Below are 25,932 nucleotides of genomic sequence, written 5' to 3' on the forward strand. Positions count from 1 at the left end.
TATCAAAGGAATTAATTCAAGGTAAGTCCATTTGGCTAGAAGCTTATAAGAACAAAATTGCCTCAATCAATTCCAAATATGCATGTGAATTAGGAAGCATCAACAAGAATCAAGCCAAGGCTATTGTGCAAGCAATCAATGGGGCAAAACACACCAAATGATTATGATGATGGATGGCTCAAATTCTCACAAAGGTAAACTCATCACTTTCAAATTGAGCTTTCAAAACTATCATGACATGTAGAAGAGAATCAAGGATTTCAAGTCACAAAATGTCAAGAACTTTTATTTTCAAAACAATTACCCATTTCTTGAACATATCCTATAATTCAAAGAAAAACATGCAAAGTCGTACATGCACACAAAATTGACCCAAAATATTAAACTAAAAATCTGACGAAACTAACAACATTAACAAATTAACACAACTAACAAATTAACAAAACCAACAAAACTAGCAAAACCGAAGAACACTCCCCCCCATACTTAAACAACACATTGTCCTCAATGTAGCACAATTAAAAGATTAAAAACAATTAAATCATCAAATAGAATTGGACAAGTGTAATAAAAGCAAAGAAGGAGATAGGAAAAGAAAAACTCCCTAAGTCATGGTGGAGGAAGAGTAGGGTGGAGTAAGGAAGTCTCTTCCACCACTACGTCCACTAAAGAAGGGTTCGTGAAGAATGGCTTAAGTCGATGTCCGTTGACCTTGAAGCTCTTTTTTGTGGAGTCGCTTTTGATCTCAACTGTACCATAAGGAAAAACATTGGTAACAACAAAAGGACCAATCCACTTAGACCTCAACTTACCACTCATGAGTCCAAGCTTAGAATTATACAATAACACTTTCTGCCCAACCATGAAGTCCTTTTTAACTATCATGCTATCATGGAACTTCTTGGTCTTTTCTTTGTAGAACTTGGCATTCTCGTAGGCTTCTAGGCGGATTTCATCTAACTCACTCAGTTGCAACTTTCTTTCCTCACCAGCTTGATCCATAGAGAAGTTGCAAGTCTTCACTGCCCAGTAAGCTTTGTGCTCAATTTTCACTGGAAGATGACATGCCTTTCCAAAGACAACCCGATAAGGAGACATTCCTATGGGTGCTTTGTAGGCAGCCCGATGTGCCCAGAGAGCATCATCAAGCCTGGTACTCCAATCTTTCCTGCTTGGCTGCACAATCTTCTCTAAAATTCTCTTGATTTCCCGGTTAGAAATTTCTGCCTGTCCATTGGTCTGGGGGTGGTATGGTGTGGATACCCTGTGTACCACCCCGTACTTTTTAAGCAGGGCATGCATTGTCCTGTTGCAAAAGTGGGTTCCTTGATCACTAACAATTGCTTTAGGTACTCCAAACCTGCAAAACAGATTAGACCTGACAAAGTCTGCAACAACTTTAGCATCATTAGTTCTAGTGAGCTTGGCTTCCACCCATTTTGAAACATAGTCAACTGCAAGGAGAATGTAAACATAACCAAAAGAGACAGGAAAAGGGCCCATGAAATCTATACCCCAAACATCAAACACCTCACATAATAGCATAGGTTGCTGAGGCATTTGTTGTCGCCATGTAAGTGTATTTCCTGCTCTCTAACACTGCTCACAAGTGCTGCAGATCTTCCACGCATCTTTAAAGATGGTGGGCCAATAAAAACCACAATCAAGCACTTTGCGAGCTGTCCTTTGAACACCCAGATGACCTCCCGGTGCGGAAGAATGACAGAACTACAGGACTGAGTCAGTCTCATGATCTGGAATGCATCGTCTAATTACCTGATCACTACACAATTTCCACAAGTAGGGGTCATCCCAAATAAAATGCTTAGCATCACTTTTAATTTTATCTTTTTGGGCCTTAGATGCTAAGGGAGGAAAAACAAAGGCAACTAAATAATTGACAATGTTAGCAAATTAGGGAGTAGAAAGAGAGTTAGAAATACCATACAGTATATACAAATGATCATCCGGGGAATCATCCCGAATGGGTGAATCCGCATCTGATACACGTTCGATCCGACTCAAATGATCAGCAACTAGATTTTGTGCTCCGCTCCTATCACGGATCTCCAAGTCAAACTCTTGGAGCCAGAGCATCCATCGGATCAACCTAGGCTTAGAATCAGCCTTCTTCAACAAGTACTTTAGAGCTGCATGGTCAGTATAAACAATGATGCGGGTACCAAGCAAATAAGATCAAAATTTTTCAAGAGCAAAAACTATGGCTAGAAGCTCTTTCTCAGTAGTAGTATAATTCGCTTGGGCAACATCTAAAGTCCTAGAAGCATAATATATCACCCTGGGCAATTTATCAATTTTCTGAGCAAGGACAGCCCCCAATGCATAATTTGATGCATCACATATAAGCTCAAAAGGGGCTGTCCAATTGGGTGCCTGGATGATGGGGGTGGTAGTCAGCACTCTTTTGAGGCAATCAAAAGCCTCTTTGCATCTGTCATTAAAGTCAAACTCCACCTCCTTTTGCAACAAGTTGGACAATGGAAGGGCTACATTGCTAAAATCCCTTATAAAGCGCCTGTAGAATCCTACATGACCAAGAAAAGATCGCACTTCTCGCACACAAGAGGGGTAAGGAAATTGTGAAATAACAGAAATTTTTGCAGGATCTACTTCAATACCCTTATTGGAAATAATGTGGCCTAAAACTATACCTTGCTCAACCATAAAATGACATTTTTCAAAATTAAGAACAAGGTTAGTTTCGATGCATCTATTCAAAACTTTTTCCAAACTATTCAAACAACCATCAAAAGAGGATCCATATACAGTGAAATCATCCATAAACACCTCTATGCAATTTTCTAAAAAATCACTGAAAATACTAATCATGCACCGCTGGAAGGTACCAGGGGCATTGCACAGGCCGAAAGGCATCCTCCTATAGGCAAAAGTGCCGAAGGGGCAGGTGAATGTGGTCTTTTCTTGATCCTCAGGAGCAATAGTAATTTGCATATAACCAGAAAAACCATCAAGGAAACAGTAATGGGATTTACCTGCCAGGCGTTCAAGCATCTGGTCAATGAATGGTAGGGGAAAATGGTCCTTTTTGGTAACCTGGTTCAGCCTCCTATAGTCAATGCAGACTCTCCAACTGCTCTGCACCCGAGTAGGAATCAACTCCTCCTTTTCATTTTTGATCACTGTGAGGCCGGTCTTCTTCGGGACTACCTGGACGGGACTCACCCATTGGCTGTCGGAGATAGGATAAATGATTCCAGCTTGCAAAAGCTTGGTTATCTCCTTCTTCACTACATCAAGAATCACCGGGTTGAGTCTTCTATGTGGCTGTCTTACTGGTTTAGCTCCATCCTCTAAATTTATTCGATGCATACATGTGGATGGGCTAATACCAGGAATGTCTGCCAAGATCCAGCCTATAGCCTTCTTATGCTTCTTGAGAACTGACAACAACTTCTCCTCTTGCTCATCAGCAAGGGAGGCAGATATAATCACTGGAAAACTCTTGCTATCATCCAAGTAAGCGTATTTTAAATTTGATGGCAGAGGCTTCAATTCTGGTGTGGTCGGCTGGACAGTGGTAGAAGGAGATGGTTTCTCAGCCTTTACCTCATAAAGAAAGTCAAAGGTATGTGTACTTCCTGAAACATGGTTAGTCCTATCTGACTCTATAAAATCAATCTCAAGAGGTAAAACACCACCACCAGACATGCAATCAATATCACTCTCAGATTCACTCTCAGCATCAAATTCAGACATATGATCAAGTACAATTTCAGACTCAATGCATGAAGAGTGAGAGGCATGCAGATTAGAAGAAAGATCAGTCATGTATTCATCAACAACATGGTCAATTATTTCAGCACGAAATACAGAAAGATCTTCATATGGGTATTTCATAGCATCCATAATATTAAAATGAACAGTTATATCACCAAACTCCATGGATAGTGTGCCTGCATAAACATCTATCTTAGTTCTAGCAGTTTTCATAAAGGGTCTGCCTAGAATGATGGGAACTGATCCTTGAGAAAATCCATCTTCCATATTCAAAATATAAAAATCAACAGGGAAAATCAGTTCACCAACTCTAACTAAGACATCTTCTATGAAACCAACAGGGTAGGCAACACTTCTATTAGCTAAATGAATTACCACATCAGTTGACTGCAAGGGACCTAGAGATAGAGAATTAAAAATAGACAGAGGCATAACACTAACAGAAGCTCCTAAATCTAGCATGGCAATGTCAAACTTACTATTCCCTATAATACAAGGTATGCTGAATGTACCTGGATCTTTGCATTTTTCAGGAATTTGAGGAACAGATTTACCAATCAATGCAGAGACATTTTTGCCCATGCTAATCCGTTCACTTCCTTTAAGCTTTCGCTTATTAGTGCACAGCTCCTTCAAGAATTTGGCATATCTTGGAATATGCTTTATTGCATCCAACAGAGGTATGTTTACCTCTACTTTTCTAAACGTTTCCAAGATCTCTTTCTCTGCCTCTTCCATTTTTTTGTTGGAAACTGCTCTTGGAGGGAATGAAAGAGGGGGAATGTGCTGCTTCTGCAAATCAGAATTACCTGTGGAAGAAGATTCACCTGCACAGAAATTGTTAGGTAAATTTTTGTCATCACCTTTTTCTGGAGTAGAGTGAAGTTTGGCAGGTTCATTTGCAGATGAGGAAGGTGCTACGGGTTGAGGTCCTTGACACTGCTTTCCTGACCTCAATGAAATGGCACTGACATTTTTGGGATTTTGGACAGCTTGAGAAGGCAGCTTGTCAGAATTCTGGGACTGCTGTTGATTCAATTGGGTAGCCAATTGTCCCATCTGATTGGTTAAGCTCTGAATGGAGGCTCTGGTCTCTTGCTGAAACTGCATGTTCTGCATAGTCATTTGCCTCACAAGTTCTTCGAGGGAAGGTTGTGGAGGGGCCTCAACTGTTGGTTGTTTCTGGGGTTGTTGCTGTTGTTGGATTGGTGGAGGAATGTATGGTCTGCTTGGGCCAACAGCATTTTGGAAGGAAGGAGTAGGCTGTTGTTGTTGTTGCTGAGGGCTGGACCATCTGAGGTTAGGGTGATTCCTCCATCCAGGGTTGTATCTGTTGCTAGAGAGGTCATAATTGCTCTGCTGTGGTTGATTTTGCTGCTGAGGTTGAGGAGGTCTATTGTAAATATTTGCAGCATAAGCTTTAGGCTGCTCAACTGCTCCAGGTTGCTGCATGGAAGGGCAAAGGTCTATATGGTGGTCAGCAGAGGAGCACAAACAACAAACCCTTGCAACAGGTACAAATTTCTGATTCAAGGCCAGCTGGGTTACCAAGTTAACCAATGCATCCAATTTGCCTTCAAGCTTCTTAGTCTCAGATGATGCAGCTGAGTTTGTAGCTACCTCATGCACTCCTCTAATGACTATGGCATCATTTCTGGCACTAAACTGCTGGGAGTTGGAAGCCATCTTCTCAATTAAATTTCTGGCTTCAGCAGAAGTCATGTCTCCAAGGGGTCCACCACTGGCAGCATCTATCATACTTCTCTCCATATTACTGAGTCCTTCATAAAAATATTGGAGAAGAAGTTGCTCTAAAATCTGATGGTGAGGGCAACTGGCACATAGGTTTTTAAATCGCTCCCAGTACTCATACAGGCTCTCTCCACTGAGTTGTCTAATACCTAAGATATCTTTCCTGATGGCTGTGGTCCTGGAAGCAGGGAAAATGTTTTCTAAGAATACTCTCTTAAGGTCATCCCAGCTCGTGATGGACCTTGGAGCAAGGTAATACAACCAGTCCTTTGCCACTCCCTCCAGAGAATGAGGAAAAGCCTTCAGAAATATGTGATCCTCCTGGACATCTGGGGGTTTCATGGTGGAGCAGACAATATGAAATTCCTTCAAATGTTTGTGCGGGTCTTCACCTGCAAGGCCATGAAACTTTGGAAGCAAATGAATCAGTCCAGTTTTAAGAACATATGGGACATCCTCATCAGGGTATTGGATGCACAAGCTTTCGTAGGTGAAATCAGGTGCAGCCATTTCCCTTAGAGTCCTCTCACGGGGTGGAGGTTGTGCCATGTTCTCAGAATGCTCAAAATTATAATGCTCCAAATCAGGATGTTCAAAATCACCAATAACAGAATGCACAGATTCACCAGTAATGGAATGCTCAGGATGATCAAAAGGTATAAAATGATGCCTAACTAATCTATGAAATGTCCTATCTATCTCAGGGTCAAAGGGTTGTAAGTTAGATGGATTGCCTCTAGTCATACACTACATTTAGCATGCACAACTAGTTGCCTTGTCATGTAAATAAAGGTGCAGGTTTGAACTACAACTACCCTCAAATGATATCCAAATGACTTGAAATTTTGTGAGCAACCTTATAAAATGATGAGAAGATAGCACAAAAAATTTCAGGCAAAAATTCAAAGTCTAACTATGGAAGCTAAAAATGGTAGGTTAAGAAAAATAAGTGAATAAAACTTGAAAAATAAAAAACTTTTGACAGGACGATGGAGACCTCAGCCTGCCTACGGCGGCAGCCACGGCGTAGGAAATTTTTTTCTACCCCAAATACATATATAATAATTGCGATTCTGATAACCGGAGCAAAAGTTATGGCCGTTTGAAGTTTCGACAAACACAAAATTTGCTACTTTTTTGGAACTTTCACATCTGACCAAACTAAAGGCTCTAGCTATTTTCCCCACAAAATATAGGTTAAAAGAAGTTACCACAAAAAAAATTCAGCCAAAAATAACAACCCTAGCTACTAAAACAAAAAATCTCAAATAATTCAGCATGGGTGGTCGCTAAAATCCGTCTCTAATTGATTTCTACTACTACTCTGTTTTGCCGCAAGCAAAAGTGGTCGCTAAGTCCGTCGCAAAACACTTTTCACAGCAAAACACCCAAGACTGAAACAGGGGAAACGCTTAATGGGAAAACTGAAACAGAACACACACTAAACAAAATACCAGGACACTAAACAACACTAACACACATACTAACACAATACTAACAATTAAACATAAAACACGAAAGGATTAAACACACAACACTAGCTAGCTATTATGAACCTTTGGACACTGCTCCCCGGCAACGGCGCCAAATTTGATCGAGGCCGTACCCGAATCAAATAAACATGAAAATGCAGTAACTAGGAAGTGATCCTAGGTCGTTTCCCAACGAGCAATGACAAACCAAATGTTCATAATATACTTGCGCAGTAACAGTAACGATTGGGGGGGGGGGTTGTTTGTTTCATGATTAAAGAGCAGAACAAGTAAACTGGAATTTGAAACTACTAATATTTAAAACGGGTTGTTTCCTCTTATTCAGAAGCCATTCTCTTATCCTGGGTTATGGAGAATTCGTCCCTAACAGTCAACCACTTAATCCAACCCTATTTCAATTTACTAAGCGAAAATCAACTTAGGGTTATCAATACGTGATTAGGCACCACATACACCAGTTACCCCTTTGTCCATTAAGCATGAACGCAAGTTAGGCTCAGAGGCAATTAATCGAACACAAAGCGTGCACTGATTAATGTTCACGAATTTGGGATAACTGGTGAAGGGAAAACTGCCAGGAAACCACATTACAAACGAAACCTCAAAGAGAGTTGGGCTTCGTCCTCAAAAGGAAACAACACCAGAAAAACTAGCCTTCCATAGATTCAAACAGAAAACTCAAATGAAACATGAAGCAGAAACGCAAATGAACATAAATGTAAATGAACAGAAAGTAAATGAACAGAAATGTAAATGAAACAGAAACGTAAATGAGAGTAGAAGAAGAAGCAAGAACGAAATAGTAATTAGAAGCAGAAAACATCAAATTGCATTACGTGAACAGTAGCATCAAAGCAGAAAACATAAAACCCTAAAACAAAAGCTCTGAATAATGAATAGCATAACAAAATAGCCTTGCACGAATCCCAAGGCTGCTATTTAAAAAGAGTCACTCAAAGTCACTGGGCCCTATTACAATACTCTGGCCCAAAATGAAATAAACACTGAACAACATAAAATAAAATTGTGAAATTTCCTAATTAGAAATTAACTAAGGTAAGCGCTGCTTTATTTTCCCTCTTCAAGTCCATAACCAAAATCCGGATTAAGCCCAATGTTTCATTAATTCCTGAAATTAGATTAAAAACATCAAATTAGCTAAATGAGCCCAAACAATAAAACTGCCTGATTAATTGACAATTAAGACCAATCAGTAATTAAAATGGTGCAAAAAGAGTTTAGAAAATAGAAGAAAATGATGGCACATCATCCACCATACTAGGTCAATGTTGCTCCCTTGAGAGATGCCACACAGGATCGCGTTGTCATTGGTGTAGAGGTTTGCCTATGTCAGGAAGGCATCTAGATGCTCGTCTGGATCGGTTGTCTCATCATACCGTTTGAGGTTAAGTGGCTTCCACCCCAAGGGTATGTCTGCCTCGATAATACGGTCGACGAAACGATGCCGACAGACAATCCGTGTTGCTGGACAGTGCATGTATGAGGGACTTAGGTCGTCTATAGTGTTGCTTATGCGTTAAGGGTGTGATTCCCCTTAGGTGCGTTTAGGCAAAGTGTGGGCCCTCTGCACACATCATGTTCTATTTTAATAAATACACCTTTTTTTTGGAAAAAAAAATCTAGTTTTAGTGCTTGGCTTGGAATTAACTCTTGGAGCGTGCGTGATTATAAGCATAACTTGATAAATACCTATTATAGCGAACATATTCAAACGGTTGCAACAAGTAACCACAGGCATGTTAAATCTCATGTATTGTATCTCATTCTAAGTATTCTATTTTGTATTATCAAAGGTTATAAGGTGTGGCCCACAACTTAAATCTCACTGCAATATCCTAATACGAGAAAATTTAAATATTTTTTTATTTTTAATAAATATTTAATTTTTACGTTTGCTTTTTAAGAAATTTTTATTTTGTATTGAGTTTCTAATAAAACAATAATTTTGTTTTTGGTCTAAATATTTTTGTTTTAGTTCATGATAAATTAACAAATTTTGTGTTTCTTGACCGATAAATTAACAAATTGTTTTAGTCTCAACTAATTACAAATGAAAAAAAAATTATCAAGAAATAAATACAAAATTCATTAATTTATCAGGGATTAAAAAAATGTCAAAGACCAAAAATAAAATGGTTTCTTTATTAGAGATTCAATACAAAATAAAAAATTATTAAAAAACAAAAATTAAATAATTATTAATAACAAAAACATATTTAAACCTACCGAATATCATAATTGTGCATTAGCTTCATTAAATTCTTGTAGGTTTTAATAATTTTATTTTGATTATTGCAACGCAATCTGAACAAGTGACAGCAATTGAAAATAAAACCCTGTTATCTAATAATTACTTGATAACTTTTACCACGACGTCAGGTAAACACACATCGAAAGACATAACTTATTAACAAACCAATAATATATTTTGAAAAGCGAAATTAAACACAATAATAATAAAATGAGAAGACTTGACAATAATTAAAGATAGTAAAATAAACCCCAAACCATAAATAGTTCAACTGAAACAAGCATTCATGAACCCCAAACCATAGATCCCCAAAGGACTTCTAACAAGCACATCCTTCAAGGTACGTAACAGCAACAGGTTAGGCCAAAACCCAATTTAGAGTGAGAGATTAACATCTCCTAATGCAACTCCATAAACCACTAGCTTTGCAAGGGGTCAGCATTGACATCAGATGCTCCATGGTCATAATTCAGCGTTGTCGCCGTTTCTTCGGGCGGTGCCACAGGTGGAAGTGCTTCCACCGGTGTTTGCATCTCAGGTTGCTGCGGTGGCCTCAACACCACCGCCTCGTTGACGTTCAGCATTTCCATCCTTCTAGTAATGTCTCTCAGCTTTTGTTCAATGACAGACTGATGCAATCCTACCCCCCAAGGGCATTGGATGGAAGACTCCTAAAAGATTGGGCCAGACATGCAAGAGAAGGCCCTAGGGTTCTCATGAGCCTTTGGGTAGATTTTGGGCCCATGGGCTACGTATGAGCCCACTTATCTTTTTACATATTAAATTAAGGTTTCTCTATTTTTGGGGCCTTGTATTTAGGGGTCTATAATGTAGGTAGGGTACCCTAGAAATGTAGGATTTTCCAGCCCTTGTATTTTAGGGCACCTAGACTAGTTTTTGTATTAGGGGTAGTTTTGTAATTTCACGTGAATTAAGTGAATATTTCAAGTGTGTGTTGGAAAATAAATTTAATTGAATTGGGAGAAGCCCAATCCAATTAAATTTTAGAGGGGGTGAGCATTTGCTTGTTACACCCCGTTGCCACATCGTATAGTCACACTTTGTGCATGTCCTTTAGGCTTTATATATCTCATGACACCTAAGCACACTCAGTGGAGAATCTTGAACTCAATCTTGGATTAGTAGGAATTTTTTGAACTTTGATCATTTGAGAATTACACTTCAAAGTTCAGACTTCATTTGAGGCACAAAATATCGTGCTCCTTCTCTCCCTCTTCCTCCACTCATCTTCTCCTACCTTCAAGCTCTTATCCACGGCTTCCTATGGTGGTGAGCTTCTTCTTGACTCATCTTCTCCTTGAAGTGGCGTCTCCAATCATCTTTCTTCTCCATTCTGTTGCCATTGATCTTCAAGAAGCAAAGGACTCCATTGATGAAGAAGATCCAAGGCCTACAGGCTCCACATGGAGCTACATCATGAGATATTAAGAGCATCTTCATCTAGGTGATGTTCTTTTGCTTCCCTTATTGTTTTGTTCAGTAAATTCACCTCCTTGTTCTTAATCTTATTATCCATGTATGTCCTCCATTGTCTTGTGGTTTGGTTCTATTTAGAGTAGATTCAAAAAAATAAACCGATTAAATCTTAGATCTACACTTGTTCTTGCATTTCAATGGTTCAAGTTTTATAGATTAACTCTTGAATCATGTTTTTCTGGTGATTTTAGGTTCTAACATTTTTTAGTCATAATCTTCTTGTGCTGAACCTTTAGATCTAAATTTTATTCCAAAATATTGATTAGAAAAAAACACAAAAATCTAAGTGTAAATCACTTAATCCATGTTATGTTAGAGTCATATTTAGTCATAATAATTGTCACATTATGTTCTAAGTTTGTGTTGAATTTTTATTTTGTTGATTGAGTTCCAGATACATTTGTTCATGTATTCTTGTAATTCTTAGCCTATCTTTTGAATTTTGAGTCTAATTCATGCATGTTATATAGTTTATAACATGTTCTAAATCAATTCCTAGAAGTAGTATTGTTGTTGAACTTTTTTTTGTTTTCTAAGTATCCTACATGATGCCTATGAAGAAGTTGAGTTGTGGTGCTGAGTTGTGACTGGATTTTTGAATCAAAATAACTCTTAAGCTCTCTTGAATTGTGTTATTCAAGATAATTGAGCACAAGCAAACACTAACTGTAACTATCCAAGCCTTAAGCAACATAAACACTACTCTTGATTTCTAGGTTGAAATTGTTGGTGCTGATGGCTTGAACATACGAACGTGTATAAATTACTAGGAATTGGTCACTACAAATTTTGAGCTGAACGTTTTACTTAATTTTCTAGACATTTGGACCAAAATTATAAAAAAAGAACCAAGTGATTTGGATAAAAGGAAAAATACGAAAAATCACACAAATTGGCAGAAAAGTCAATGTCCAGGAAAAAACGTGAAAGGGAAGTGTGCTTGTTGTTTTGGCTTGAAATTTATTCTATAATTGGTGCCTATTTTATACCAATCTTAGTTCTAAAATTTAAATTGAAAATTAGTGTGAAAACAAGTGCCAAAACTAGAGGTTTCTTGAGTCTTTTTTTAGCTTTTCTACTATACTCTAGAGCCATTCTAGGTTTCTCTTTGAGTCCTAGCTTGCTTTTATGTGCTTGTCATTGCTTTAATTGTTGAATAATCTTTGAAAATTTGTCTTGATAAAACTTTATTGGTTTATCTTTCATTTCATTTTTTTGGGTCTTTGGTTATTGCTTGTCTCTTTGTTTCCTTGTGTTGTGAGTTTGCATATAGGAAATTGCAAAAGGGGATTGGTGCCATCCCTTTAAGAATTTGAGTGAAGAAGCTAGGGGCCAACCACCTTAAGAGCTATTGGACTAAGAAGCACTCCAAATTGATTGAATCACCAAAGAGAGAACAACCACCAAAATTGTGGACCTTTTTGTAATTTTGTAATTGACAATTTACTTACCTCCATTGCTTTCAAATTTTGTAACAAAAAGGTCTTTCATTGGAAGTAAGTTAGGAGCCTCCAATAGGTCACCCTACTTCCATTTGTGTGTAATAATTTGAGGCAATTTTTACTTAGGATAGTGAGTGTTTTATTGGGAACCTTAAATGAGGTCATCCAAATACTCTAAGGAACCGCCCAATTTACATTTCTTTCACTTTAATTTCTTGCTTACTTCCATATCTTATTTTCTTTACTAGTCACACCTAGCTTATCTTGTTATTGCATAATACTTTCTTCTTGCTTATCACGCTTATCTTGAGTTCTTTTGGAACCCTAGCTTTTACCTTTTTTTCAAACCCCCAACAAGAAAGAACCACAACTTAGGAACCAATATGAGTCATCATTCAACTAGTCTTAATGGCGAGGGTACTAGTCATAAGGACCCTCTATCTAGAATCTTAGATGAGTTGAGTTCCCTCAAGTTATGGAAAGAAAAACTAGAAAGAAAAGAAAAAGGAAAAGAGAGGGTAAGAATAAATCAAGATGAGAGGGAACAGATAAGGGAAGAAGAAAGAAGGAAAATACTAAAAGAGCTAAGAAAAACATGCCTCCTATAGTTGCTATAAATCTTTCGAGAGCCTAAGTGAAGAACTTCATGACTATTATGAAGGAAGGCATAGGTCACATCTTAGACCTCACTCCCATAGGAGAGAAAAGGAAAGAAAGCCTCAAGAGGCTATCATTAACCTCTCAAACTTTCATGGGAAGGAAAATGTAGAGGTTTACTTAGATTGGGAAATAAGTGTAGAGCAACAACTTAAAAGGAAGTCAACTTCAAAATCTTATGGCTCTCACTCTTATCCAAAGAAAGACCAAGGTCAAGGCATCTTAGGGGTGACACCTTCTAAGCCCAAAGATGATAAGGGGAAGACAATAGAAAAGCAACCCTTTAAAGCTAGTATGCAAGAGAAGACTAGCTCTATAATGTGTTTTAAATGTCTTGGAAGAGGACACATTACTTCTCAATGCCCCACCAAGAAAACCATGATTGTGAGGGGCTAAGACATTTATAGTAGCCAAGATGAGGCTACTACTTCACCTTCCTCTAGTGAAAGTGAAGAAGCAAAAGGGGAAGAATCTAGTGAAAAAATCTACCTCTAAGAAGAAGGACAACCTTTAATGGTTAAGGAAGACTATAAGGAGGTAAGTGTCTCCTCCAAGAAGTTAGCTAAAAAGGAAAGTCATTTTGAAATAAAGGCAAATATTAAAGAAACTTCCCCTCTTAGACAACCTCCAAATCTTCTCATTTGTAAAAAGACACTTGTTATCACTGCCACACCTCTTGGCTTGATATTATTCCTCAAGTAAAGGAGTTGTTGGATGAGGGTTTGGTTCGTAAGAGCTTAAATCCTTGTGCTTTGTTGGTGCCCAAAATAGATATTATTAGGCATAAAATCCCTATGATAGGTGGTATGATGAATGTGTTGAGTGGTTCCCTCTTTTGTAAAATACCCATGCATCCAACATCTTCATTATTCACATACATAAGGACTCATTAGGTAGGTTTGTTCTTATTATTTTTTTCAATACAAACCTAGGTGTTAATATGGGACACCTTAGGTTTGTCATACTTTTTGGTAGGAGTAATCAACATGAAAATATAAAAAAAGGTACGTTTTATTGCATTGCTTTCCTTAATTGTTTAAATGGTGATCAAGAGGTTCCCATGAACCCTAAGAGAATAAAGGTCATTCCTAAGTAGCCCACTCCACCAAGTATAAGGAAAATTTGGGGCTTCCATGACTTAACAAACTTTTACAAAAGGTTTGTCCCATATTTTTCTATACTTGTAGCACCACTCATTGAGTTGGGGAGGAACCATGTTCCCTCAAGGGAAGATGCCCAAAAAATGGGTTTTCAAACCTTAGCTTACTCCAACATACCAAACACCACTAATATATAAGTTTTTATTCTTTTTACAAATGTTGAGGGAAGAAGCCTAGAGTTTCAAGAACCTCTGGATTTGAGGTCAAATCCTTTTTAAGGGGGAGGGAATGATGCAATCCTACCCCCTAAGGGCATTGGATAGAAGACTCCAGGAAGATTAGGCCAGAGATGCATGAGAAGGCCCTAGGGTTCTCATGAGCCTTAGGGTAGATTTCGGGCCCATGGACTAAGTATGAGCCCACTTATCTTTGTACATATTAGATCAGGGTTTCATTATTTTGGGGGCCTTGTATTTAGGGCTGCATAACGTAGGTAGGATACCCTAGAAATGTAGGATTTTCCAGCCCTTGTATTTTAGGGCACCTAGACTAGTTTTTGTACTAGGGGTAGTTTTGTAATTTCACATGCATTAAGTGAATATTTAATGTGTGTGTTGGAAAATAAATTGAATTGAATTGGGAGAATCCAAATACAATTAAATTTTAGAGGGGGTGAGCATTTGCTTGCTACACCCCATTGCCACATCATATAGTCACACTTTGTGCATGTCCTTCATGCTTTACATGCCTCAGGACACCTAAGCACACCTAGTGGAGAATCTTGAACTTAATCTTGGTTTAGTGGGTTGAACCATAGCTAAAATTCACTAATCATAATTAGTGAAATTTTGGCTCCAAAATTTGGCTCCACAAATTCAAGTGAAATTTGAATAGAAATTCAAATTTCCCTCCAATTTTATGTGACACTTAGGCTATAAATAGAGGTTATGTGTGTGCATTTTTTTAACTTTGATCATTTGAGAATTACACTTCAAAGTTCAGACTTCATTTGAGGCACAAAATTTCATGCTCCTTCTCTCCCTCTCCCTCCACTCATCCTCTCGTACCTTCAAGCTCTTATCCATGGCTTCCTATGGTGGTGAGCTTCTTCTTGACTCATCTTCTCCTTGAAGTGGTGTCTCCAATCATTTTCGTTCTCCATTTCGCTGCCATTGATCTTCAAGAAGCAAAGGACTCCATTGATGAAGAAGATCCAGGGCCTAGAAGCTCCACAAAGAGCTATGTCACAGACGAAAAGAACATTCAAATCAGACATGGTCATGTTATTACTAGGCTCAACAATGCCCGTATTGAAGCACTGATACATTAATATTGTCATCTCCATTTCTTTGTTGTCCTTCACAATTTTCTTTATTTGGTCTCCACCTTTCTGGATAGTATCTGCAATGAAACTCTCTTGGTTCACCATTTTCTTTCCTCGCTCCCATTCGGGTACACTGCAAAACTTTCCCAGCACGTTTTGGACAACTTGTTTCGATGGCCAAGTATCTGGCTAAGGATCATTGGGGCCATAAACTATGTAATTCACAAATATTGCATATCTTTGCCTAATAGGATTAAAACGTTCCATATTTTTGTGGAGAGTATCTTCAGGATTGAATCATTTAACCATTGTAGAGCTTGATATTTGTTTCCTGAAATAAGCAAATATTGCACGTCTTTGTCTAATAGGATCAAAACTTTCCATAACTGTCATTCACAACTCAATATGACCGTTAGACTTATAAAAAGAAATATAAGATAAATTCATAGATTTATTCATTTTAAACAGAATCATATAAAATAACATAAATTGATAATTCAAATAAACGTACATATTTCAATCAATGTTTAGATGTACTAGATGAGTACTTCTTGCTTCTACTACACAAGGTATCCACTAATGGATAAGTTTTACTGGTGTTGCTTCAAGTCATCAAACCTGTTGACTTACATGCAACAAATTGGTTAACACAAAGTTATATCTTTATTTTCATCAAAACCTTAAGAGATGTCTAGATCATCTAGTAATGGATCGTTCAGTATCTAACATCTAAAAGCTAAGAAAATAATGTGCTCTCTCTCACTGAACCACTGCTTCAATTCATGCCAAGATGATTCTTCCTTCGTGCACCAGGTTTTTATAAATTGCAGTGGGCTTTGGGCCTGAAGTGACTCCCTCGCTTGTTTGTGGATATAGCCTCGCTTAGGTGAGGCTTCTTTTTTCAAATTTGGTTGCCCACTATCTTCCCTTGCTTAAGCACCCAGAATCTCACACTTAAGTGAAGCCTTCGTATGTCCCCTAGCTTGGTTATCCTCGCTTAATCTGTGAATGTATGTATACATGATTTTGTGTTGGATCAAGTGGCCTCAGAATAATTAAGAAGGGGGGTTGAATTAATTATTCCTAAACCTTTACTAATTAAAAATTTACTCTTCTAAGGCTTTTACTTATGATGTTAAGAGAATAAGGAGTAGAAGAGAAACTTAACCAAAAGTAAAAGCGGAAATTAAAATGCACAGCAGAAAGTAAAAGAGTAAGGAAGAAGGAGACAAACACACAAGAGTTTTTATACTGGTTCAGCAACAACCTGTGCCTACATCCAGTCCCCAAACGACCTGCGGTCCTTGAGATTTATTTTCAACCTTGTAAAAATCCTTTTACAAGCAAATATCCACAAGGGATGTACCCTCCCTTGTTCTCTTTGAACCTAGTGGATGTACCCTCCACTAGAACTGATCCACAAGAGATGTACCCTCTCTTGTTCTCAGTCAACAACCCAAGTAGATGTACCCTCTACTTGTACCACAAAGGATGTACCCTCTAATGTGTTAAGACAAAGATCTCAGGCGGTTAAACCTTTGATACTTTGTGAATGGGGATACGAAAGAATTCTCAGGCGGTTAGTCCTTCGAAAACTTTTGTATAAGGGAAAAGGAAGAATCAAAAGAATTCTCAGACTGTATCGTTTTGAATTCTTTGACAAGGGAGAAGGGAGACACAAAAGAATTCAGGTGGTTAGTCCTTCGTTCTTTTGGAAAAGGGAGAAGAGAGACACAGAAAGAATTCAGGCAGTTAGTCCTTGGCAAATTCTTTTTGGCAAAGGGAGAAGAGATGAAAAGAATGAATAGCACAAATTTTCAAGGTTTATAAAACCAGAAAACTTTGGAAAGCTTTTGGCACAAAGAAGAAGAAGAAGTTCAAAGAGATTCAAGGCTTGTAAAGGATCGTATTAGATTGATTGGATTGTTATAAAATGCAAAACAAAGCATTACTTTTATAGACTATTCATGTCTGGTCAAGAGGACCATTTAGAAGAGTTATGACTTTTAGAAAAACTTAAAACCTATTTGAAAAATTAAAAAACCATTTGAAGAGTTACATCTTTTGATTTGTTCAGAAACAATCACTGGTAATCGATTACCAAATCAGTGTAATCGATTACACAAAGCTTTTATGTGAAAGGATGTGACTCTTCACATTTGAATTTGAATTTCAACGTTCAAAGGCACTGGTAATCGATTATCAAAACATTGTAATCGATTACAGCTTTTTTTTGAAATCAATTGGAACGTTGTAAATTCATTTGAAAAAATTTTCAAATTCAATTTGCTACTGGTAATCGATTACAATAATCTGGTAATCGATTACGAGAGAGTAAAAACTCTTTGGTAAACATGTTTTGAGAAAAATCCATGTGCTACTCAGTTTTTGAAAAAACCTTTTCATACTTATCTTGATTAAGTCTTCTCTTGATTCTTGAATCTTGAGTCTTGATTCTTGGAAGCTTGATCCTTGAATCTTGATTCTTGAAATCAACTTTCCTCTTGAATCTTGAAGTGTTCTTGATTCTATCTTGAACATCTTGAACTCATTCTTTGATTGACCTTTGAGCTTTTTGTCATCACCTTTGTTATCATCAAAACATCTTTGAATCAATCTTGATTCATCATGAAGCTTTGCTTCTACATTTTATGATGTCAAAAGAAGAATCAAACAAGGCTCATTTGCTTTAAGATTAATACAAGATTCAAACAAAGCCTTGATTCAAGATTTCTTCAAGATCAAGCCTTGCCTCAAAATGAAAGGTTTCAAGTCATCCAAGGCACATGCAATCGCTTACCAATACATGTAATTGATTAACAAGGCACATGTAATCGATTACCAATGGTTTGAAAGTGTGTAATCGATTACACATCATATGTAATCGATTACCAGAGACTTTAAACGTTGGGAATTCAAATTCTAAATGAAGAGTGACAACTGTTCAAGAAAAATAACTGTGTAATCGATTACACTAATGCTGTAATCGATTACCAGAGAGAATTTTCAAGGAATATCGCCAACCGTCACATCTTATCATTTGGATTTTTAATGGCCATCAAAGGCCTATATATATGTGTGACATGGGACGAAATTGGGAGAGAGTTTTTCTGAACTAAAATGTCTTATCCTCTCAAAAAGATTCCTTGGTCAAACACTTGCATATTCAATAAAGAATCTTGATTGATCTTCATTGTACAATCTATCTCTTTCAAGAGAGATTTCTTCTTCTTTTCTTATTACTTTTGAAAAGGGATTAAGAGACTGAGGGTCTCTTGTTGTAAAGGATTCCTAAACACAAGGGATGGGTTGTCCCTATGTGGTTCAGACTTTGTAAAAGGAGTTTTACAAAGAGAGTGGAAAATCTCAAGTGGGTTGCTTGAGAACTGGACGTAGGCACGGGAAGTGGCCGAACCAATATAAAACTGAGTATGCATTTCTCTCTTCCCTTAAACTTCTTTTATTTATTGCTATTTATCTTTTGCTTTAAAGAAGTTTATTCTGAATTGTCTTTTGAGTAATTCATGTTAAGGGTGCATTGTTAATCCAAAAAGAGAGAGAAATTTTAATTGGGGAATAGTCTTTGTATCTTAATTCAACCCCCCTTCTTAACATAACTGAGGCCATTTGTCTAACAAGTGGTATCAGAGCAGGGTTCTTGTATAAAGTTTAAAAACTTCAAGAATAGATATAGCCTCATCCAACTTTCCATTTCCTGAGGGAAATTCTATTAACGACGAGGGTTATCACTTTTGGAAAACCCGAATGGAGATCCTTATTGAAGCCATAGATTTAAATATATGGGAAGCCAATGAAGTTGGTCCCTTTATTCCTACAAAGGTAGTGGGAAATACTACTATAGAAAAACCAAGAGAAGAATGGAATAATGATGAAAGAAGAAAGGTTCAATACAATTTAAAGGCCAAAAATATAATCACTTATGCATTAGGCATGGATGAATATTTTAGAGTCTCAAATTGTAAAAATGCAAAAGAAATGTGGGATACATTGCAAGTAACCTATGAAGGCACAACTGATGTCAAGAGATCTAGAATTAACACTCTCACACATGAATATGAATTGTTCAGAATGTTTCAATATGAGACCATAGAAGATATGCAGAAGAGATTTACTCGTATAGTTAATCATCTTGCATCATTGGGAAAAATATTTCCTAATGAAGATCTTATTAACAAAGTGTTGAGATGTTTAAGCAGGCAATGGCAACCAAAAGTAACAGCAATTGCAGAATCAAGAGATCTCACTAATATGTCTCTTGCCACTCTTTTTTGGAAAACTTCAAGAACATGAAAGGGAACTTATGAGACTCCATCAACATGAAGAGAATGATATAAAGAGAAAAGGAATAGCACTCAGAGCCTCATCATCTTCTATTCAAGAAGAAAGTGACAAAGAGGACTTGACTGAAATAGAAGAAGATGATGATGATTTCAGATTCTTTGTGAAAAGGTTCAATAAATTTCTGAGAAACAAAACAAATAAAAGGGAATCAAACATCAATACAAAGAAGAAAGAAGAAGATTCCTCCTTAGCCCCAAAATGCTATGAAAGTGATCAACCTGGGCACATGAGATTCAATTGTCTTGTCTTTAAAAGAAGAATGAAAAATCCGACAAGAGGAATCTCAAAGAAAAGAAAGAAAAGAAAGGATACATCACTTGGGAAGATAATGTCATAAATTCTTCAAGTGATTCAGAGAATAAAATCATAAGTCTGGGTATCATGATGAAAGACTATGAAAATGGAGAAGAGCAAAGTCGATACAGTGATAGCAATTTCTCCAAACACATGGCATGCATCAAAGTTTATTCATATTTCTCCCCAAGATAAATGGATATGTGATTTATGAAGACAACAAACAAAGGCCACATTTCTCCCCAAGAAAAGTGAATCCCAAGATAGTTAATATGTGATTTATGGAGACAACAAGCAAAGACCACTTGATCAACAAGCCCAACAAGTAATATCAAATGATATCAATAGGTCACTTGTCTTTGATTGATTACTTTTGATGCTTGTTTTCTACTTGAGTTTAGATTGTCCTTGATGTTTGATTGATTGATTATATTTTATATTTGATTAATTGTATTTGATAATTGTTTTTTATTGTATTTTGTTTATTGTTTTTTATTGTGTATTTGATTGATTGTGTTTTTGATTGATGTGTTATTGTACTTGTTTTTATTTTTTGCTTGATTAATATTGAATGATTGTTTTAATGCCTTTTGGTACCACTTGACTCTTAGACATTGCAACAAGTGGCAACATTTTTCTCCTCTCTATTCATGATTTGTTTATGATGTTGACAAAGGGGGAGAGAAAGATAAAAGATAAAATAGTAAGGAAAAATTATCTATTCTTTATGAGACAACTTTTTATATATGAAAAAAATATGAAATCTTCAATTGTCTCATATAAGCAATCATTGCAAAACCAAGGGGGAGTAAACTATATGTAAATAGATATTTTTTCTTTGTTGTTGCTCCTAACCTATAGGTGGTTGTCATCATCAAAAAGGGGGAGAATATAAATCATGCAGGTTTCGATGATGTCAAAAAGAATTTGCTTGATAAAGCGAGAGAATGTAAATCATGCAAGCTTTGATTATGTCGAGAAGAAATCACATGTTTGTCATCATCAAAAAGGGGGAGAATGTGAATGTATGTATACATGATTTTGATGATGTCAAACAAGGATCATTTGCTTCAAGACGAATACAAGATTCAAACAAAGCCTTGATTCAAGATTTCTTCAAGATCAAGCCTTGCCTCAAAACGAAAGGTTTCAAGTCATCCAAGGCACATGTAATCGCTTACCAATACATGTAATCGATTACCAAGGTACATGTAATCGATTACCAATGGTTTGAAAGTGTGTAATCGATTACACATCATACGTAATCGATGACCAGAGACTCTAAATGTTGGGAATTCAAATTTTAAATGAAGAGTCACAATTGTTCAAGAAAAATAACTGTGTAATCGATTACACTAATGCTGTAATCGATTACCAGAGACAATTTTCAAGGAATATCGCCAACAGTCACATCTTATCATTTGTATTTTGAATGGCCATCAAAGGCCTATATATATGTGTGACTTGGGACGAAATTGGGAGAGAGTTTTTCTGAATTGAAATATCTTATCCTCTCAAAAAGATTCCTTGGTCAAACACTTGCATATTCAATAAAGAATCTTGATTGATCTTCATTGTACAATCTATCTCTTTCAAGAGAGATTTCTTCTTCTCTTCTTCTTATTTCTGAAAAGGGATTAAGAGACCGAAGGTCTCTTGTTATAAAGGATTCCTTAATACAAGGGAATGGTTGTCCCTGTGTGGTTCAGACTTTGTAAAAGGAGTTTTACAAAGAGAGTGGAAAATCTCAAGTGGGTTGCTTGAGAACTGAACATAGGCACGGGAAGTGGCCGAACCAGTATAAAAATGAGTTTGCATTTCTCTCTTCCCTTAAACTTCTTTTATTTATTGCTATTTATCTTTTGCTTTAAAGAAGTTTATTCTGAATTGTCTTTTGAGTAATTCATGTTAAGGGTGCATTGTTAATCCCAAAAGAGAGAGTGGAATTTTAATTGGGGAATAGTCTTTGTATTTTAATTCAACCCCCTTTCTTAAGATAACTGAGGTCATTTGTCTAACATAAACTTCCTGGGGTGGGCTTAAGCGAGGACCTTCATTAGATTTAGTTATTCTCTCTATTTGAGCTCGCTTAAGCACTTAGAATATCACACTTAAGCGAGTTGTTGGCTTCATTAATTGTTTAAATTCACTCACTCAAGCACCCAGATAAGCTCGCTTAAGTGAGGCATGTCAATGGCTTCTTCCTTTAATTTCCTTTGGTTCGCTTAAGTGCATAGCAAGTCGTGCTTAAGCGAGCAGATTCACACCTATGATTTTTTACTAGATCCCTGCAAAACTCTAAAGAAAAACATCAAGAAATCCTAAATAATTAACATCTTAAAGTATCTAAGTGTAATTTCTTATTTAATCCTAACTTTGACTTGAAACAAGGCTTAATGTATCAAAAAAATTATATAATCACCTTAAATAATGTATAGAAATTAAGCATATTTAGCTATTATCACTTGCTAACAAGGTTTATTTTGTTAAGAAAAGTCGATCATATGTTGGTCATTGGCAGGGGCAGACCTACAACATGTCTTGGGGATGCCTTGGTCCCCGTTGAATTTTTTCAATTTGCTTTTTTATTAATAGGTAATGCTAAAAAAATTAATATTAAGTAGTTATTTTAATATAGAAAATTTAATTAAATATGTAAATAATATCATTTGTATATTATTTATCTTTTATATGTTTTAATAAAATATTTTATTCTTTTATAATATTTATTATAGAGATAATTGTATTTTTTTTTCTTTTTCTAGATAAAATATTTTAGTATTATTTATTTTTCTTTCAAATAGTTTTCTTTTATAATGTTATCATTGTCATTATTATTTTAAAAGTATAAATAATTATAGTTTGTAATCAAATATTTTATTAACCTTTGTCAATGGGTTAAACTTACAAACACTATATACAAGATTAACAACTTAATTAAATTTTGAAACTCATCAACAAACATTACATCTTTTTATCACCATTTTTTTATATTCTCTTTGTTTCTCTTGTCCTGTCTTTATTCTTAATTTTTACTATAGGTTTTAGTATGTTTTCGATTTCAGCATACAAACCTGTGTTCAATATAAATCTAAGTAAAAAAAAAAAATAGATATCAAGTTTCACTAAATTAAAGATTTGTCAGAATTTACTTTTCAAGTTGTAGTCTTAGTCACAATATATATGTATTTGAAAGTTAACTATTCTTCAATAGTTGTTGGCTAGTATTGTCCTAAAAAATAATTTAATGAGTAACATAATTTATTCAAATTTGATATATTTTTAAAATATAATTAATAGAAATTTTTGTAAAAATGTATGGCTAACATAAATACAAATTTTAATTATAAATTCATTAAAGTTACTGTGGCATGTTAAATTGGCGATTATCATTTGTAACTTTAGGTCTTTAAAAATATATTTAATATTTTTTATGTAAATTATTATATAATCTTAAATCATTTTAAAAAATATATAAATTTTTACTACCCATTTTTGTTAGCGACCACATTATTTTTCACTCAAAAAATTTCAAAATAACAATATATAATCTGTGGCGAGAAAGCTTCCGAGTTTTAGGACCGAAAACTTTCCGTCACTATTTTGAAATTTATATTTGCATTGTATATTTTATTATTAATATTAATGTATTTTAAATATTTCGTATATGATTAAAAATATAAATAATAAGAATAATCATAAAATAATTTAGTATTTGATTTTTTTTAATTTTTTTATTGTTTTAAAGTAGAGGCACTTTACATGTTGACATGTTAATATAGTGGTTCGAAAATTCTATTTAAATCACTTTGAGGATCAAAAGGTAATAAATTTTCAAATAAGAAGGACAAAAAATATAGGATAAAATATATGTAAGGGATTAAAAATTTTCCGGGACTATAATTGTATTTTATCCTATAATAAAAAATTGAAAATATCAATACCAATAAAATAATAAATGTGTTTGTTGAATAGAAGATTAAAGAGTTTAAACATTTTATAACACCACTGAATCCCAACTCCTATTTTTTTAGATGCTAAAAGGTGGTTCGTGGTTGCTTTGGCTACTATCACATTTTTTTTGGGCACAACAAAGAGTAATATATATATATATATATATATATATATATATATAATTTTGAAATCAAGCCTAAAAGATTATGTAAGAGAAATTGGGTCATTACTTTTATATTTTAATATGTTTTTGGTTACTAAATTTTGTTTTGAATTTCACTTTTTAATTTTTAAATAAAAAATTGATTGGCCTTAAACAATGGTTATCATTTTCACACGGTGAAGAACGAGAAAATAAATTAAGATGAGAACTTTTCATCAAGTTATATAACACATTGTTTAAAATGAATGTGTACACTTGTATATAACACATGCATCCCTCTCCCTTAAAACAAATAAGAACAAAATTCACCAAGACAATATTTTGAAACGACCAACAGCCTTACAATACTTTAAACTGTAGAATAACCGGTAGAAAATGTAGAAAATTAAAAGGGTAAGCTTTCCTCTCCCTTAAAGCTCCCAAAGAAAGTGATAAAAAAAACATGTACCAATTACAAAAACTTCTTTTTTAGAAAAGACATGAAGAATTTGAGCTCTAAAAGCTTCCCTTTGGGCCATAATCACCCAAAACAACTTGAACCTAATATTTTGCAAAAGAAAAACAAGAAAACTTGGTAAGAAGAGAATGGTTGAAGAAAAGCATACGTACCAAGCTAAAAACAATAAAGTTGATCGAGATTCTTGGTCTTCAATGGATTGGAAGGCCTTAGAACTTGAAGCTTCAAGCTCCTTATTAGGTAGGCCTGTGCATGGATCAGGTATTTAAAATAACCGAAGGGATCCGAACTAAACCAGTTAAATCAGTTCAAATTTTAATCCTAATAGGCGATCCACTTTACATAATCGTTCTAAACCAGTTTTTAAATTGAATCGATTTAATCCAGTTTAACAGTTGATCTAGTTTTCAAGTAGTTTAAATTCCAGACCCATTTCATAAACCAGTTTTTAAATTGGATTTAAAACCGGTTTTCCTTTTTTTTCTTATTTTGGTTTCATATATTTAAAATTTTAATACCCATCCCATCCCCGTTGTGATTTATCGAGTTCGATAAATTTTAATTTACTTTTATATTTTGACATAATTAAGTTCTGCGATACTCTTTTTATAGTTTTAATTTAATTTTATATTTTGAAATAAGTTATTTATTAAGTTTTTAATTATAATATAATTCAAACAATATATAAAATGTAATGAATAACAGAGAAAGGAAAGATAAAAAATTAAGAACTCAATTATGTTTTTAGTTAAATATATTTTTCAAAATTATAACAATAAAATCTTATATATATATATATATATATATATATATATATATATATATATATATATATATATATATATATATATATATATTGACCAAAATCTTATAAAAAAAATATAATGGTGGGGGGTACAAGTACGGGGTATGCGTATAAACTGATATCCCCTCTCCAACTAATTAAAAAATTTAAGTAATATCTGTATCCATACGGATATCCGGTCAAAACGAGTATTTCCTGTGAAAGTTGGAATGGATTTTGAGTGGTAACCGAAGGAATGGTTTATTTGTATGTTTTTTTGTTCTGGTAGTGCTTGGGTTATATAAGAATAGTTAAAAAAATATCCATAAAATCGGTTTAGACAGTGAACAAGTGATCTGCATAAACTGGTTCAATTAACTGAACTTATTTAAAAAATGATTCAGTTCAGGTTTTTAAAATGTGGTTTGCGTTTTTTTTATCAACTTGATTCAGTTATACTATAAATTGGATGGGTTCAATTATTTTGAATAGGCTATTATTAGGTAAGGAATGAAGCAAATATATGGAGGCACAGAAAGAGAGGGGCAGCGTAGATTTTGGAGGAGGGGAGAGAATGATCGAATGAGGCAAAGTGAGTTGAATGAATAATTATTGGCACAAA

At 35.2% G+C, this 25,932-nt stretch overlaps 1 non-coding gene across 1 annotated transcript; it reads left to right on the forward strand.

Moving 5' to 3' along the window:
- The first annotated feature begins 5,575 nt into the window (after nucleotides 1-5,575).
- Nucleotides 5,576-5,682, forward strand: LOC113000945 (small nucleolar RNA R71). The gene has a single exon (XR_003266241.1). It is a non-coding gene; the product is annotated as a small nucleolar RNA R71 (small nucleolar RNA).
- The last annotated feature ends 20,250 nt before the right edge of the window (nucleotides 5,683-25,932 follow it).

The sequence above is a fragment of the Glycine max genome, chromosome 11 (assembly GCF_000004515.6).
Source record: "Glycine max cultivar Williams 82 chromosome 11, Glycine_max_v4.0, whole genome shotgun sequence".
NCBI classification, from domain to species: Eukaryota; Viridiplantae; Streptophyta; class Magnoliopsida; order Fabales; family Fabaceae; genus Glycine; species Glycine max.